Source organism: Schistocerca nitens, chromosome 5 (genome assembly GCF_023898315.1).
Source record: "Schistocerca nitens isolate TAMUIC-IGC-003100 chromosome 5, iqSchNite1.1, whole genome shotgun sequence".
In the NCBI taxonomy this organism is placed as follows: Eukaryota; Metazoa; Arthropoda; class Insecta; order Orthoptera; family Acrididae; genus Schistocerca; species Schistocerca nitens.
In genome coordinates, this window is record NC_064618.1 from 320856198 (window position 1) to 320868897 (window position 12700).

The 12700-nt window shown below is 38.6% G+C and overlaps 1 long non-coding RNA gene across 1 annotated transcript in view; it reads right to left on the minus strand.

Annotated features, from left to right (window-relative positions):
* The window catches only part of LOC126260947 (uncharacterized), a 44626-nt gene that overhangs the window by 10897 nt on the left and 21029 nt on the right, over nucleotides 1–12700 (minus strand). Inside the window, exon 2 of the long non-coding RNA XR_007546672.1 lies at nucleotides 4183–4376. This is a non-coding gene — a long non-coding RNA (uncharacterized LOC126260947). The remainder of the gene's footprint in view (nucleotides 1–4182; nucleotides 4377–12700) is intronic.

Below are 12700 nucleotides of genomic sequence, written 5' to 3' on the forward strand. Positions count from 1 at the left end.
AGTAATCTTAGACTTTTTGCTGTTTCATAAATGATTTATATTACATTATGATTTATAATGAAGTACTGATAGAAAAAGGGCACAAATATTGTTGGATTTGACAGAGCTATCAAAGTTGAGCAAAATTGGCAACCTGCTTTAAATATTCAGAAATGTAAAATCGTGCACTTCACAAAATGAAAAACGTATCATCTTATGGCTACAGTATCAATGAGTCACAAATGGAGCCAGTCAATTCACACAAATACTTGAATGTTTGAAGGCATATGAAATGGAATGATCACAAAGGCTCAGCAATAGGTAAAGTTAAGTGCCAAACCTTGGTTCATTGGTCTAATAATAGGGAACTGCAATCAGTCAACAAATGTGACTGCTTGTAAAACACTTGTGCAACTTATCCTAGAATATTGCTCAAGTATGTGGGTCCTATACCATATAGTACTAAGTGGGAATATTGAATGTATATTAGAAGGGCAGCAAGAGTGGTCACAAGTTTGTTTGATCCATGGGAGAGTCACAGTGATGCAGAAGAAACTAAACTGGCAGATGTTTCAAGACAGATGTAAACTATCCAAGAAAACCTACTTACAAAGTTTCAAGAAACAGCTTTAAATGACAAACCTTGAAATGTACTGCAGCCCCCTTCCTATCACTCCTGTAGGAATTGCAAGAACAAGATTAGACCGCATGGAGGCGCCAAGACAGAGGCTGCAGGAAGGGGGTGAAGACTATATAGAGTCGACATCCATAAGAGATCAATCAGACTCCAGGAACACCTGAAGATGGCAAGAAGTCACCTTACCGAAATATCACACCTTTTGTACAATGCCATCTGGCTGAATAGCCAAGAAGATCAGACCAATTACAGCAGGAACAGAGTTGTTTTAACAATCACATGCTCCATATGTCTGTTGTACAGTACAAGCTATAATAACAAGTACATTTGGAAGTACCCTCTGCAAAGCACTTCACAATGGTTTGTGGACTATGGACATAGCACAGATTAATGTTGGTTAATAGGTGGTACCTTTAGTATGCTGCTATCCTGCTCATTCTAATTTGTCTCAATACCTGAGATCACAGTGATGCAGAAGAAACTAAACTGGCAGATGTTTCAAGACAGATGTAAACTATCCAAGAAAACCTACTTACAAAGTTTCAAGAAACAGCTTTAAATGACAAACCTTGAAATGTACTGCAGCCCCCTTCCTATCACTCCTGTAGGAATTGCAAGAACAAGATTAGACCGCATGGAGGCGCCAAGACAGAGGCTGCAGGAAGGGGGTGAAGACTATATAGAGTCGACATCCATAAGAGATCAATCAGACTCCAGGAACACCTGAAGATGGCAAGAAGTCACCTTACCGAAATATCACACAGCTCAAAAACTGAGACTTGGTTGCATTTGATTAACAAGAATAGATCAGTATGGGTGAGGACCTAAATGAACATCACAAAGAAGGAATTTTCCACTTCTAGCATTAACTTTTGAATAATCCTTATTATTTGGTTTCATGTCTATGTGCCTGGGAATAGGGTCTCAACCATTAAAAAATAAAAGCCAACAAGAGGAACTTAGAAAAATCAAAAAAATCATCAGTACTTCATTTGTAAAATTAGTACATGGGGAATAGCATTACTAAATAACACTGGAACCTGTCTGCTTTCACATCTCAAATGGAAAATAGTAGAAAAAATTATGAAAGGACATATTGCTACTCACCATATAGCAGAGATGTTGAGCCACAGACAGGCACAACAAAAAGAGTACTAAACACATAAGCTCTTGGCCAGAAGGCCTTCTTCTGAAATACACACACAAACACACACACACACACACACACACACACACACAAACACTAGTAGCAGCCTATGGATCCATGTTGCACAAGAGCACACAAAATGCCATTAAACAAGAAAGTGCTCCAAAATGAAATTGCCGCAAATGGTTTTTGATCTACGCTCATAGAGAAAATATCTAAGAAAGTTAAGAAAGAATAGACAGAAACATAAATAAGAACAACAAACAGACAGACATGATGACAGTATGCCTTCCCTACTTTGGTACTGTTTCACAAAAGAATTGCTAATGTATTAAGACCGTACAATATACGAGTTGCTTTTTCCACAAACAAAAAATTGGTTAATAGACTGCCGCACAATACAAAATCCAATAGAGGTAAAATCTCCAACTCAGATGTACACAAGATAAAATGCAATCAATGCTCTGTACAATATATAGGTTGGACCCAACAAAGCTTTTGAACTAGATTCAAAAGACATATTAATGTTTAGATACAACACAACCAATAACTCCACCACAGCTACACACATTCAGGACACAGGACATTTCTTTAATACCACAGAGGACACTAATACTCCATGAGATGAACAAAGACCACAAACTCAATGTTTGTGGGAGAGTTGGAAATTTTCGTTCTCAACAGAAAACATGGACAGAACACATTAAATGAAAAAGCTGAGACACTGCCAATGAACTTCTTTAAGAGATTTGCAGGTATACAAGATGACACAGTATGACTCTTTCTACCTTATGCTTCCTTAGTTATAAATCAACTTAAATTTTTTTTTTTAAAAATCCAAGAGCACTGTGGAGAAACGGAATGTTCATGTAAGTCTGCAAATGTACATATTCATTTATATTATTTTATGTTACTGGCATATATTTTGCAATGCAATGCTTTTAACAAGGTGTAAAGGAAGAAATCATTTTATAATTGCTATATGTATATCTGGCCCACAATGTAAACCAGCTATAAATGATATCCGAGGCAAAGTACCATATCTTTACATTTCTACAATCTTTGGTGCATTTATACTAGTGGTTTGTGTTTCTGTGTGAAAAACTTAAGTAAAAAATGTTCTTTTACAACAAAATGCAGGGTTCTCTTATGTGTCGTGGGAGAAGAGATAGAGATAAATTGTTTTATTTTAACTTTTATTGTAGGATATATTACTCTGGGAGAGTTCACTCCTGTGCAATTCAGAAAAGCTGGTTCCAGTAGGAAGGAGCCAGATGGCATAGGCTGTGAAATGAAGAATGTTGTGTTGGGTATTGTGCTCAGCAAATGACTGCTTCACGGCCTGTGCCATCTGGATCCTTCCTACCAATACCAGCTTTCATGAACTGCGCAAGTGGAAACTCTCCCTGCAATATATCCTAACATTTCCGTAAACCTCCTGGCCTCAACCTTCATTAGCATAGTCCTTCACCCACCTGTCCCCCTCCCTGTTGCCACTCCACATCCTTCTTTTCCACAAGCGCATCCACAGTCTATTTACTTCGCTCTTTCTTCACTCTCCCGCCCTCCATCTAACTTCCCAACCCAACTGCACCTAGCTACTCTACCCTCTCTCCACCTCAGCACTGCATGCTTCCACAAACAGCACATTACTGTCCCCACCCATATTCTGCTCTCTGCCCCCATCCCTATCATTGGCTCCACCTTACCCACACCATTCAGACTGCTTCTCCCAACATGCGCAGCTGCTTGCAGTCTGGCCTGGGCAGCTAGAGACAACAGTCATTTACGTGAAAGTGTATGTGTACATTGTCTAGTTCAGAAGAAGGCTTTCTGTGTTCAGTTGTCACTTTGTTGTGCCTGTCTGAGACTCAACATCTCCACTGTATGGTGAGTAGCAATCTACCCTTTCCACAATATAGTCATTATACCATCCATGATTTTCCAATGTTGGAAAATAGAACGGCACAGATGTTCATAATAATGATAATCTTAAGAATTAAAAGAAATTCCACAAAATGTATAAAGAGGTTCAAAATCAGGTAGAGGTCAGGAGCTCCTCAGGGAACACTATGATTGGAGGCTCAACTCCTGCCCTTTCCCATTACTGATCTCAGCTGGCGAGAGATGTGCATAAAACAATGGTCCTACAATACCCATCTAAATGCACAAAGGGGAAAATGAGGAAGAGATATTAGGAACACTGACAATGTTGAGAGTTAAAGTCAATTACAGGAGAGAGACAAAATTGGGCCAGCACATGGGTCCAAGTCTGAGAGAATCCTTTGAGCCTCCTTTGCAACAAGAGGAACTCATCACCCCACCCTAAAGCTCAACTCCCAAGCAGAAGACATAAGACATTTGTAAAATAGTAATCTAATAAATAATATCCTTTAAAACAGACAATGTAGAAACAAACCTAGCTAGCAGGGTTTTGGTGGGCAGCACGGATGACAGCAGGGGGAGCACGCGGGGCGGCAGTATGACATACAGCATGGGTTGCATGGACCACAGCAGGGCCCACATCTTGGTTTGCAGCAGGGCCCACAGGATGGTCCACAACACGGTCCACAGGATGGGGAGCAGCAAGGTCCGCAGGAAGGGGGGCAGCACCTGTAACAGTAGATAATATAGAAGTTAGTGGCTGAGGATGGGCGCCAATGTTTTGTTGTTGTCGTTGTTGTTGTTGTTGTTGTCATCCATGGGTGGTGGAGTGGGAAAGGGGCCACACACATGCCAGGGGTGGGAGGCACAGGTAGCAGCACAGATATGACACCACAGGTATCACATCCTGTAGACCATCTTGGTGAGCCCATCTTGGTGAGCCCTCATTTGTGAATAATCAATAAAAAAATTCAGAATTTTGTAGCTTTGCCCAGCAAGCACATTGTAAATTGGGTTTGTAGCATACTTATATACAAGCCTCCTATGCAAGAGACTGTGGGTTGGAATCATTGAATGCTTCAAATTCTTTCTTAGTTTTTAAAATCCTTATCAAATAATTTATGATTTTTATTCAGTTAATTGGTTAAAATGTAATTGTTTATTTATATTCCTTTATCACATTATCTTAAACACTGCATTGACTTCAATTGCTCTCATTTTTTCCTTCCAGAGCTCTTTGTCCACATGGAATCTTAGTGCATGTGAATTCAATTATTTTTATTTATCTGTTATAATACTTAAACTTTTGAAAATGCTGATTTATCAATTAAAAACAAAAGATGAAATAATCTGTTTATATTGACTGTGCAATTGTATCAAAAATGTAGTTTTCATTACAAGATGTACATTTTATTGGATGGCAACCTCCATCTAAACATTTAAAACAAATTTTATTGCACTGTGGATAAAATAACACTTGTGAAGTTTTAAAAGAAAGGAGGGATTACAAGTAAAACAAAATTTAAGCAAAATGACGAATAGAAATAATGAATGCAGTAACATGGATGAAAATATAGGATGATGAAATGGAAGAAATTAAACCAATATCAATACATGAAAATAATTAAAATCACACCCACAAAGATTCAAATTGGAAAAAGAATTACAGGAAGAAAAAAGCAGAGTAATAGCAAAGTTAATATGATCAATAAAATGATGTGACAAAGGAACAGAAATAAAAATATACATTTAAGCCAATTAACTGAATAAAAATATTGATCAAAACCATTTTGATAAAGACTGAAAAATAATTTTAAAAATTTAAAGCACCTGATAAGATTTGAACCCACAACCTCCTATGTATAAGGTATGTACTTAACCATTATGATTCAAATCCAATTTGAATAATTCTCCTTTTTTATAACTGTGGAACATCATTTGAAATTCCATTTTTTTAGGACCTTAACCTACATCACCATATAGACAGTTTCAAAAAGTAATCCTACTGCTGTGGACCTCTCCTTGTTAGCATAGACAGAACATGTAGGGAGGTAGACAGAACACTATACATGCTATTTCATATGTGCTGCAAATGGAAAAGGAAGGGAAGAAGCAGGAGCAGGAAATAGAGAAGGGAAGTACAGGTAAGGCTGTGCTTGAACCTGGAGCAAGTCCCCATTCAAACACCCGAAAGACATGCCCTCACATGAAAGCTGGGAGTAATGAGGAATTGAAAATGATAAAAGAAGGAACAGGGAAAAGAGGGGAAGGATTAAAAATAAAGCATTGTTCAAACTATAATGCTATTTGTCAAACTAATATAGCAATCTACAATTAGTCTTGTGTGATATTCAGCTGATGTACAGGGTGGTGTCCCACTCAAAACTCCCTGGTTTCAAGGACCCAGGAGAGAAAAACCACAGTACATATGAAAAAGAAAAATGCACCACACTGTAGAGCATATCAAAGAATTTATATTCCCACATCAGAAGTGCCAAGTATCGTTGCCAGACTGCAGCCTGGTCGCATGAAGTGAAAATGACGACTCGACAGCAGTGCGTGCAAGCAGTAGAGTGGTTTGCAGAAACAAAATCGCTAATTACTGAGCAAAGAAATTGTCATCATGTGTATGAGTATGATCCACTTGATGTGAAAACAGTTAAGGAGTGGTATAGGAAGTTTCTGGCAACAGGAAGTGTTCTGAAACATTCTGGCGATGCACATTACGAAGTTTCAGAAGAGACAGTGGAGGACATCAGACAAACGTTTCTCAGAAGCCCATGTAAGTCAATTTGTCAAGCACATAGGCAACATGGTGTAACTCAATCAACATTGCATCATGTAGTTCACCAGTGTCTTCGTATGTGTGCTTACAAAGAGCAAATTCTGCAACATCTGACGCCGAACACAAACCACGCTGATAATTTGCTGTGGATATGCTGCAGCGTAATGATATGGATGCCAGCTTCCTGGAAAGATGTTTATTCTCAGATGAGGCAACCTTTCATCTATCAGGAAGGCCTTAATAGGTATAATTTTTGGATTTGGGGTTCACAAAATCCGCAGGTTATCATTGAACATGTTCGTGATACCCCTAAACTAAACAACTGGTGCGGGCTAATGCATGACAGGATTGTTGGACTGTTCTTCTTTTGCAGAAGAAACATTGAATGGGTCAGTGTTTCTGGACATGTTGGAGCAGTTTGTGTACCCTCAGATACAAGTCTTGCAACCCAACATCATTTTTCAACAAGATGGAGCTCCACCTCATTGGTCAACGGCTGTTCACAAGTATCTGGGTAGGAAATTTTCCAGTCGTTGGATCAGATGTGGAGGACCCATTGCTTGGCACCACGTGAACCCAACATTATGCCGCTTGATTTCCTCTTGTGGGGATTTGTGAAGGACCGCGTATATGCAGCCAAATTGGACGATATTCCAACGTTGCGACATTGTATCACTAATGTGATTGCAACAATAAGAGAGAAAATGTTACAAAGAACTTGGCAGGAAATTGAATATCGACTTGATATTCTTCATGCTACAAATGATTGACATGTAGAGCTGTATTGATGATAAATAAATTCTTTGAGATGCTCTACAATGTGGTGCATTTTTCATTGTCATATCTACTGTGTTTTCTTTCTTTCTTTTCTTTTTTTTTTTTTTTCCTGGGTCTCTGAAATCAGGGAGGTCTGAGTGGGACACCCTGTATATTTACTAACTTGTAACAAGATATGAAAAATAATTAGTGTTCCCAGCAGCTGCTGACTCAAAGTTAGACTTGAGCCATGATGTGTTGTATACACAGCCCCATCAGACTAGTGTGCAGGAGGCTAGAAATACAGTGCAGAATTTACTTGACAGCAATACTTTGCTTGAAACACTAATATGTATGATCGTCAAATCAGTAAATAACACAAAAGCTTGTAGCCCACTCTGATGAATGGGTACATGAAATTACTAAGTCAATAGCAATTTGTTTACAGAGAGAATGAAAATTATTTATCTACACACATCAAAAAAAGTTTTGCATCACCTCAGTTCCAAGAGTTCTGGAACCTGTACAGAAAATTGGAATAGAGATCAACATAAACATCAATCATTCTGCCGGCAATTGGGCATAGAACCCTCAGAGTAGTTGGTGGGTCACGTCGTCCATAAACAGCCCTTTTCAATCTGTCCCAGGCATGTTTGATATGGTTCACGTTTGGAGAACATGCTGGTCACTCAAATTGAGTGATGTCATTATCCTGAAGGAAGTCATTCACAAGATGTGCACGATAGGGGCACGAATTGTCATCCATGAAGATGAATACCTCACCAATATGCTGCCAATACGGTTTATAACAACCCTACCACAACAAAGGTCAAAGTTTAATAACGATTGTGGTGTTGCTCACGCTGCTAAATACTGCATTTTCGAGCAAAAACGGTCATATTATGTGGCAGGTGTCATTAGATCACAGTTAATAGTCATTGCATGTAATAATGAAAAAAACTAGGCACTCATCTTTTTGTGTTTCCCACACCGGTCTCGTCGTAAAATCATAGCTCAATCGTTGAAAATCTAGGTGGTTATGATTCCAAGCTCGGATGCAAAGAGGCCTAGGTTTTATTCTGCTATATTCAAAAGTTTTGTAGATGCGCATCACAAACCATTCTTGAAGCTTACACTTTTACTGGACAATGGTGAAGTAAAAAAAGCAATCAGCACTCCGAATTTAAGTTACACTTCCTTTTAATTGCAATAACACATAAACACAAAATATCACTTCACAATACAAAACATACTTGAAAACATCTTCCTCACAGTCACTGTTAAAGTTCACATTTTATAAGCTGACTATGTTATGCGTCTTTCCAACATGACGTCCAACACTTGACTTTCTCAAGGTCCGACTCTCTAACAACTTAACAACTAACTAACTATCACTTACACACCCAAAAATCAGAGTTACAAGTGCGTCAAAGATTATAGTGACAAAAGAAAGAATACAAATAAGAATAATATCATTGCAATATAAACATATCGATGTATCAAAAATGAAATCAAATCTGAATGTTGTCTCAGAAATATGTCAACTACTTTGCAGAAACACAGTAGAATATTACTGGTATCGAGAGGTTCAGGTGAGCTGCCGTAATGGTTACATAATTCAAGTACCATTACAGGTTGCACTATTGGTTGGAGGGTGGCATTCGCATATCATACAGCCGTTACGGCATCTTCCATGATCACCAGCTGCATATGTCAACCCCACATAATGCCAGCCCAAAACAGGCAGGGAACCTCCACCTTCCTGCACTCACTGGACAGTGTGTCTAAGGCGTTCAGTCTGACTGCGTTGCCTCCAAACACATCCCTCACGATTGTCTGGTTGAAGGCATATGCAACACTCATTGGTGAAGAGAATGTGATGTGAATCCTGAGCAGTCCATTTGGCATGTTGATGGGCCCATCTGTACTGCGCTGCATGGTGTTGTGGTTACAAAGATGGACCTTGCCATGGACGTCAGGATTGAAGTTGCGCATCATGCAGCCTATTGCGCACAGTTTGAGTCATAACATGACGTCCTGTGGCTGCACAAAAAGCATCATTCAACATGGTTGCATAGCTGTCAGGGTTCCTCTGAGCCATAATCTGTAGTTAGCAGTCATCCACTGCAATAGTAGCCCTTGGGCAGCCTGAGCGAGGCATGTCATTGACAATTCCTGTCTCTCTGTATCCCCTCCATGCTCGAACAACATCCCTTTGGTTCACTCCGAGATACTTGGACACTTCCCTTGTTGAGAGCCTTTCCTCATACAAAGTAACAATACAGATGTGATCGAAGTGCATTATTGACTGTCTTGGCATGCTTGAACTACAGACAACACGAGCCACGTACCGTCTTCCTGGTGGAATGATGAACTGATCGGCTGTCAGACCCCTCTCCATCTAATAGGCGCTACTTATGCGTGGTAATTTACATCTTTGGGTGGGTTTAGTGACATCTCTGAACAGTCAGAGGGACTGTGTCTGTGATACAATATCCACAGTCATCGTCTATCTTCAGTAGTTCTGGGAACCAGGGTGACGCAAATCTTTTTTTGATGTGTGTAGTTGACACATAATGGTGAAACACCCTAGTTGGGACTGCCCCCAACTTCACATCACAGAACACAATCTTCCCCATCGTCAGAAGGCAAAAACAAAATTGATTGTATGTTTAGAAACACCAGAGATGTCCCACCTGACAACTCTTTGGCTCCAATATTAGAAATTTTTGTTGAGAAAAATTTAGCAATAGGACTGTTTTGTAGGTATTACATAAAATTACAAGTAAAAATGTATTACAAACTGCTAGTTTTCTCAGGTTTTTTGTCAAATTGAATGATACTTCACCTGGAAGGTTTGTTTACACTAGCATCAAACAAAATATGCATTACTGAAATAACATTACTTGGTCAGATGTGAATGGCCCTTGGATGGTATGGAGTGCATCTGCATAAATCCAATCTGTCATCAGACATCCAGAAATTCACTTACACTATGATCTCCACAGCAAAATAACTTCTTTGCTAAAAACATGTTGGCAGCACTTCACTTCACAGGTTTGACATGACTACCTTGCATCTCATGATATAGAGATACATGGAAAGAGTAGTAAATCATGCAGAATACTAATTCAGCTGATAAAACCTTTTTCAGTATTCTAGCAGTTTTCCAGAAAAAATGCTTCCCCTGCCACAGCTGTACCTTTCATACTTGAATAAATGTTCCTGGGGCAAAATTTCCAGTCTCAAAGGGATCTGAAATGAAGATGGTTGTAGGGTGCTGAACAGCAAGGCCATTAGCACCCTTACTGATTATCAACAAACATCTCTCACAAACTGAACAATGTCTATTCCTGCAAGTGAAACTACTGTGACAACATACATCTCTCACAAACTGAACAATGTCTATTGCTGCAAGTGAAACTGCTGTGACGATTCCTCAAATGTCTGACTATACTGACACATAAATATATGGTTTGTATGTATTAAAATCTTCCAGTCATTTGGTAAAACACCTTAATTCCACACTGCCTGTTCTGTGGACAGCTGGCTAAAACTATACACGAAAGCAAAGCCCTGCTTTCAGAAGTCATTGCTACCCTCTCCTTAATACTTTTGGTAGGAGACTTAACACTTTAATTTTGAAATGCTTGTTACACAGTTCCCTTTGTCAGCTAAGATGGGGGGATAGGTCTCAGCTACGTGCAATAAATTCCAGTGTAAATATACCTTACAGCCATATTTACAATATAAGTACATAAAATATTTTATACAGATATTGTTGTAATTTGAGTATGACAAGTCATCCTTTCAGCCATGCTTTCAGAAGTCATTGCTACCCTCTCCTTAATACTTTTGGTAGGAGACTTAACACTTTAATTTTGAAATGCTTGTTACACAGTTGCCTTTGTCAGCTAAGATGGGGGGATAGGTCTCAGCAATGTGCAATAAAATTCCAGTGAAAATATACCTTACAGCCATATTTACAATATAAGTACATAAAATATTTTATACAGATACTGTTGTAATCTGAGTATGACAAGTCATCCTGTCCGGTCATAGTGTCAGTCAAAGTTAACTAGATCAAGATAGCGAACAGATGGCCTCTCACAGGTCAGTGAAGATGCCATCAGGTGGCAGTACAGTGTAATGGAGTGGAATATAATGTAATACAGTAATACGATGGGGGGATACCGAAACAGTAATTTAAAAAATATAGTATAACCAATAGTTAGAACTATAAAATTATTAAAATTTGTGTAATAACTTTAACTGACACTGTGACTCGACAGGATGACTTATGTCATATCCAAACTACTGCAACAATGTTTATACAATATGTTTTACTTATCTAAATACAACTGTAAGGTGCATTTTCACAGGAATTTTATTGTACTTTGCTTCATGCCGTTGGCTTTAGATCATGTGTTATTTTGTTCTGTGTTGCTCTACAGTTGACATTTCCTTAAGGCTGTTAACACTGCAATGACAGAGTGATTTAGACATTGCATGTCTGTATCCTGGTATGTACTCCTAACAGGTTTTATATAATTATTCTGTTAATGCTATTGTATTCTGAAATATTTCTGACTTGTGTTCTTTTAAAAAAAAATCCGGATATGAAGATGACCATTTAAGCACTTGAAACTAGTGATTACAGTTTTCTGCATTGCAATCTTGGTCAAATAAAGGTTCTAATAAAATCATTCACATACCATTCAGCTGCATGTGAAATAATGAACACATGTTATTGAGCTGATTAGTTAATATAGGCAGTTGAATCCTACTTATTATACTGCCCAACATGTTTTGAACTCTTGTTCGAGAACATGTTATTCTACATAAATCAATAATAAGTAATATGAGTACATAACATGCCAGCCTCACCTATTATTACTTTAACAGCATTATTACATTGATATTCTTATTTGGTGCTTTCTTGCAGAACAAATAACATCTACTGTAACAACAGGGCCACAACAGTTGAGAATCTTTAAATATAGATGCTCCTAGTGGCATGTGGTGGCAATAGATACTTATTTAATTATGGACCTTCAAACTTACTTTTTAGAGCAGAATTGAAGGAAAGAGCATTTTGATGACATTCAATAGCTTGGCATGGCCCTTGTGGCATGTGATAACAAATATTAATTTTTTTATAGACCTCTCAACTTAGAAGGAAACAACTTGACCCCATATTTTAAGGAGAAGAAAGCACACTTGCAAGATATTAGCCCCAGCAATCAATATTGTGGGAATGTTTGGAATACAGTTTTGATAGTATGCAGTTATGCCCTCCTGAGAGTACAGCTTTTAAACTTTCATGTGCACCAGTTATTTGTCAGTGACTCTGCCTCAATGTTGCTGCCTATGCTGGAGGGCAAAGCACTGAACAGAGGAGCGACAAGCAGAGTTCTCCTATTCGATGAATGTTGGTGAGGGAAGATGAGGCAGGTGGTGGACACATCTGCCCAACGTGTTTTGAAATCTTATTCAAGAACAAGTTATTTTA